This window comes from Staurois parvus, unplaced genomic scaffold, assembly GCF_062004578.1.
Source record: "Staurois parvus isolate SC_StPar_1 unplaced genomic scaffold, SC_StPar_1.0 ptg000006l, whole genome shotgun sequence".
In the NCBI taxonomy this organism is placed as follows: Eukaryota; Metazoa; Chordata; class Amphibia; order Anura; family Ranidae; genus Staurois; species Staurois parvus.
Genome location: NW_028317802.1, coordinates 1,777,526 through 1,783,818, shown reverse-complemented (window position 1 = coordinate 1,783,818; position 6,293 = coordinate 1,777,526). Strand labels below are relative to the sequence as shown.

Here is a 6,293-nt window from a genome sequence, read left to right as displayed (position 1 = left end):
GTAGATCCCATTTTTATTTATTGCTGATATATTTTGGAGATAATGCCTTTTATCTTTTAGGTGAGTCCTGTAACTTTTTATCATAACATGAATGATGTAAGCGCTGATAAAATCTTTGCTGTCTGTAAACTAATTCATCACGTTCTAAGTAAAGAAAATATCACAAATCATACAAAAAACTACTACTGATCTATTGATCTATCTATCTATGTATATTTAGTTATATAGTGCCTGTGAAACTCTCTTCCATTTACCCTAAAGAAAATGTACTATGTAATGTTTTTGCATGAATTTTCTTTATTACCAAAAATAAATGTGAAAAAAATATATACCTTTTAATTCTTTTTAATTCAGGAAAATATAAAAGAATGGCATATGAATATCTCTTTTATTGGCAGAGTAATAGACATAACAGCAAACAGTCTCTAAGCACCATATAAGTTATTAATAAGAAAAAAATCAGACCAATGATGCATTCCTTAATCTCAGGCTTTGCAACAGTTTTATGCTGGTGGGCTGCTCGATCAGAGGTCAAATGTGCTCCAGACAGATACAGTTTTGAAATTAACTAAAGTGATGGGATTTGGAGTTCTCCCAAGGAGGCAGTGTAGTTGTGTATTCATTCAGGGTGTGCTGGATGACCAGTGGGGTGAAGGGCTCACTGCCCCAAATTGTGCTTGTGTCAGCAGGGGGTGGAGCCAGAAAAAAAACCTGCCGATCCCTTCTCATTAGATGGCACTATTCCTACCTACACTCCCATTCTGGGCACCTCTTATGGTGTAGTCAGTGATATATATAGCACTTCTGCTAAAATGGCTACCAAAATCTCCAAAAGGACTACACACAAGTCCTCTGCAAGATTCCCTCTAGTAATGACCATTTTAACCAACTCAGCCTTCAGGGGGAGTGACTAAGTGATCTGCTTCATCTCCGAAGTGCGAGCTTGACAAAGGACCTGCAGGATTAGCCCCTGAGGGACAACATCCCTTGGCAAACAAGCCTGCCCATCAGATGCCAGACCCAACAAGTAAAAGGGAAAGGGTGACAGACACATCACACAACCTTTAGCTACATAGAAGCTTTAAGGTTCATTTCAAAAGTGTAATATGTTATCTACCTTTCTTTCAAAAGGTAATGCACACTTTTAGGGATCATCTAGTGCTAAGTTTGCCAACACTTTTATCATTCAGGGGTTAAACTAAGCCCATTTCGAATAGTTGCAATCTATGCACAAGTCTTGTAAGTAAACAAATCAGCCCTTTTATTTGAATCAGATTAAAAGCCCATAGCCATGGAAAATAATGATTCCTTCAATCCATGAGTGATGATTTAAAACCACTTGCTCTTTCCCAAGCTCAGAGAATTGGGAATCGGTATTGGCTCAAAACGTCGCTCACAGATTACACATACAAATGATTGGAAGAGTGATCTATCTTCTTTCCTGCTCTCTCTCTCCCTGCTCTGTATGGCTCAGTACATTTACTAAAATACTGAAAGAGAAAATGTTGCTACTGTGCTCTCTAGAAAACCTATAATGCTATTGACTGAAAGTAAGGGACAATACAAACGTTTGAGCTATCTCTAGAAGTGGAAGAATCTTTTAAATGGGACATTTGTTCTGATTACAACTATACAGAGTGGGGTTTCTCCCATTTTGGCGAGGTGTCTTCTTACTTTGTGTGGTGTCTGCAGAACAGGAAGTGAAGGAAAAGCTCCTCAATAGGACACAAATGGCTGAAACCCCATAAGGGAGGATGTAACCATTAGACAACCAAACGAGAAAAAGCCACCTCATATGACACATATTAATATGTCATATTAATATCTCCGTCTCACTCATAATTAGTGTGGATTTATAAACCCAATATGTACCTAACAAAAAATAGCAGTATGACAGATGCAGTACTGCTCAAACAAAAGTGGTTACTTCAAAATCCAAGCGGAGTAATATTATCATTCAAAAAACTTTATTCGATCACATGGATCATATAGAGGTTAGACATAGATATGGTAAACAGGTAATAATAAAATCACTTAAAAACATTCGGCGTCTCCAAATAAAGTAGTTGTTCGGCAATTGAGGATCCACATAAGGCAATAGAGTTCCTAGCTACTAGATCAAAGAATTTTCCATATTTTCCATAGAAAATCAGCATAGGGAGATCATTCTTCAAGAACCATTATGGTAATAATCACAATAAGTAGAATGACTTCCTGAAATGGAAAAACCAAAAAAGAGAGATCATAGTAGGTGGAACTAAAATAGGGTAAATATACTGGGCAAATAGATCAGCCCAGCAAACACATAGCTAGTGTATATTTAAATCATTACCTTCTCAAAAGCTTGACCATCATTGAAGGATGGATATATGGCCTTCCTGGGTAACCACCCCAGATGAAAGTGTATCCACATTAATAGATGATTCTAAAGAAGTATATAAATGTGAAACATCAATGACAAAAAGCATATACCTGAATAAAATTAAATAAAGGTAAAAAAACTAAATATTACCATATAGAAGATCAAGAGGACTTAATCCACTTGAAGTACGATCAGGTCTTGATGAAAAAAGTGAATGCAGGGGTGGGAAGCCAGGTGGTGAATATATACAGTCCAGACTGATATAGCTCAGTCTAAATATACTGTGAAATATATACCCAAAGCTGGGTTTCCAAAAATTGCTCAAATGATGAGGAAGTAATGTAATCCTAATGGATATGTGAGACTATTTTCACATGCCACAGCACATATATAACGTTAACATTAATGTGATGACATCATTACGCTCGGCGTCTCCATAGGGCGCGGTGCCCACAAGGAAGGAAGAAGCGGTTTGCTTCAGCTCCACATTTGAAAGGCAGGGACATTGAAATCACAATGAATACACCATCATAAGCAGCCCGCACATGGTGATCTTGAGGCACAGCATACTTCCACCAGTGGCAAGTTATTAGACGTATAGTATATTGAGGCTTGAGCCCTAATCTGTATATGAGGTATACCTTTACACCTCTGAAAAACCTGTGCTTATTTTTACCTCAGAATTGGGGGAATTTTTTGAACTCCCATTGGAGTAATACGTATTTAATACGTTATATATGTGCTGTGGCATGTGAAAATAGTCTCACATATCCATTAGGATTACATTACTTCCTCATCATTTGAGCAATTTTTGGAAACCCAGCTTTGGGTATATATTTCACAGTATATTTAGACTGAGCTATATCAGTCTGGACTGATTGGATGACGTCAGGACGTTCCCTGTAGCTGTCGGCGAGGTGTCCGCGGTGAACGGAGTTCGTCCATTCTTTGTATTCTGCCGCTTTTTATACCAGTGTCAGGGGGACACTTGTTTTGTGAGTAAGATGAGATTTTAATAAATATAAATGGTTTTGATTTACTGCACCATCATGCCTTTCCTTTATGGGCGGAGCCGATTGGATGACGTCAGGACGTTCCCTGTAGCTGTCGGTGAGGTGTCCGCGGTGAACGGAGTTCGTCCATTCTTTGTATTCTGCCGCTTTTTATACCAGTGTCAGGGGGACACTTGTTTTGTGAGTAAGATGAGATTTTAATAAATATAAATGGTTTTGATTTACTGCACCATCATGCCTTTCCTTTATTTCTGAGTGATATTGCCATATATGTGGAGGATGATCGATATATAGAGTGGTCTTGGCCATACTTCAGAGTGGCTGCAGAGTATTGCTCCTGGTGTCTGGATGATTTCAAGCTACAGAGTGTTGCTTCATGATTTGGATTCTCTCATCGCTCCCAGAGCAAATACGCTTGTGCTGATTTATAATTTGATCAGCATTGAGCTCTGGTGAGTTTATTCCATTCATCTGGTGGTGGATTAAGCACGGTGCATTTATACGTTTAAGAAGAAATTTCTTTGGGATGTTGGACTTTTTGCACTAATTAATTGATGGACTGCTGCACTGGGGATTTTTGCATTATATATTGAATTTATGGTGGTTTGGTCTTAGCACAACATATGTAATTTAGATATAATTTAGCGCATTCCGATCTTTGATCTAGTAGCTAGGAACTCTATTGCCTTATGTGGATCCTCAATTGCCAAACAACTACTTTATTTGGAGACGCCGAATGTTTTTAAGTGATTTTATTATTACCTGTTTACCATATCTATGTCTAACCTCTATATGATCCATGTGATCGAATAAAGTTTTTTGAATGATAATATTACTCCGCTTGGATTTTGAAGTAACCACTTTTGTTTGAGCAGTACTGCATCTGTCATACTGCTATTTTTTGTGAGGATGTAACCATTCCCTACTCTATCCTAAATGAACAAATAAGAGTTTTGGCTTCACACCTACTTTAGTTGAAACCTGGAACTGACCTCTAAAGCCTGACCTTAAAACAGAAATAAACCCTCGAATCAGCTGAGGACAATGCCACCTTAGCCTCTGTTTAGATCTGCAGATGTCATTATTATTATTATACAGGATTTATATAGCGACAACAGTTTGCTCAGCGCTTTACAATATAACGGGAGACAATACAGCAACAATATAGTTCAATACATGAGAGATAGGAGAGCCCTGCCCCTTGGAGCTTACAATCTAGGAGGTCATGTCATGGTGCTACACATGTAATCAGCTATGACACCAGGCACTTAAGGTCTTAAAAGATTAGTTGACAGCTAAAAAATGTTTTGAACATACCAAAATATGGACACCAGAAACATTTTTAAGACCTGCTCCAAATAAATACAATAGTTGTTATTAGCAGCATTTAGAAAACTTTGCATCTGTGCAAGTCTGAGAGGAAATCCAGTGTGCCTTAATCTGAATGTTGAGCTTGGATGAGCTTGAGCATCCTCCAAACTCATCACCAACTGAACTCTAAACTCACGCTCTATTTAGTACTCCATCGAATTGTGGGTAGGGTCATTCTCACCCCACAGCTAATGTAAACAGAGGTGGGTTACAGAGTGGGACTGACGGGGGTGCGCTAAGCTGCTGTCTAGTTTTTAATTAACTACTTTACCCTTGGTGTTGCAAGTTCCTCCTATTTATAGTTTGTCACCTGATTCAGTGATATGCATTTTCCCTAAATAAATTACAACAAACAATGATTTTATGGTTTGACAAAAAATGTCAACGTGCAGAGTGGCTTGGATAAATAAACTATATTGCCAAATGTATTGGGACACCCATCCAAATAATTAGATTCAGGTGTTCCAATCACCCCCATGGCCACAAGTGTATAAAATCAAGCACCTAGGCATGCAACTTGCTTCTACAAGCATTTGAAAAAAAGAGGTCGCTCTCAGGAGCTCAGTGAATTCAAGCATGGTACTGTGATAGGTTGCCACCTGTGCAATCAATCCATGAAATTTCCTTGCTACTAAATATTCCAAGGTTGACTGTTACTGGTATTATAACAAAGTGGAAGCAACTTGGAACAACAGAAACTCAGCCACAAAGTGGTAGGCCACGTAAAATGACAGAACTGGATCAGCGCATGCATCCAAGCCTTACATCACCAAATGCAATGCAAAGTGTCAGATGCAGGGGGTGAAGCACACCACCACTGAATTCTAGAGCAGTGGAGACGTGTTCTCTGGAGAGACTCTGTCTGGCAATCCGATGGACATGTCTGGGTTTGCCAGTTGCCAGAACGGTACTTGCCTGACTGTATTGTGCCAAGTGTAAAGTTTGGTGGAGGGGGGATTATGGTGTGGATTGTTTTTCAGGGGTTGGGCCTGGCCCCTTAGTTCTACAGAAGGGAACTCTTAAGGCATCAACATACCAAGACATTTTGGACAGTTTAATGCCCCCAAATTTGTGGGAACAGTTTGGGGATGGCCCTTTCCTGTTCCAATATGACTGTGCACCAGTGCACAAAGCAAGGTCCATAAAGACATGGATGAGCAAATTTGGGGTAAAGGAACTTGACTGGCCTGCACCTCAACCCGATAGAACACCTTTTGGATGAATTTAAGTGGAGACTGCGGGCTAGGCCTTCCCATCTGACATCAGTGCCTCACCTCACAAATGCGCTTCTGGAAGAATGGTCAAACATTCACATAGACATAGCCTTGTGGACAGTCTTCCCAGAAAAGCTGAACCTCTAATAGCTGCAAAGGGTGGGCCAGCTCATTATTGAACCCTACAGACTAAGACAGGGATGCCATTAAAGTTCATGTGCATATAAAGGCAGGCATCCCAATACATTTGGCAATATAGCGTAGATAGGAAGGCTGTGTTCCTTGAATGTATTTCACAGCCCAATTTTTAATTTTGATTGGATTGAACCTTTC

The 6,293-nt window shown here is 39.4% G+C and overlaps 1 long non-coding RNA gene across 1 annotated transcript; it reads right to left on the bottom strand.

The window, feature by feature from the left end:
- Nucleotides 1-1,950: 1,950 nt before the first annotated feature.
- On the bottom strand, nt 1,951-2,695 carry LOC149474303 (uncharacterized). The gene is made up of 3 exons (XR_016308856.1): nt 2,513-2,695; nt 2,333-2,425; nt 1,951-2,214 (listed from the first exon to the last, which is right to left on the bottom strand). It is a non-coding gene; the product is annotated as an uncharacterized LOC149474303 (long non-coding RNA).
- Between the last annotated feature and the right edge of the window lie 3,598 nt (nt 2,696-6,293).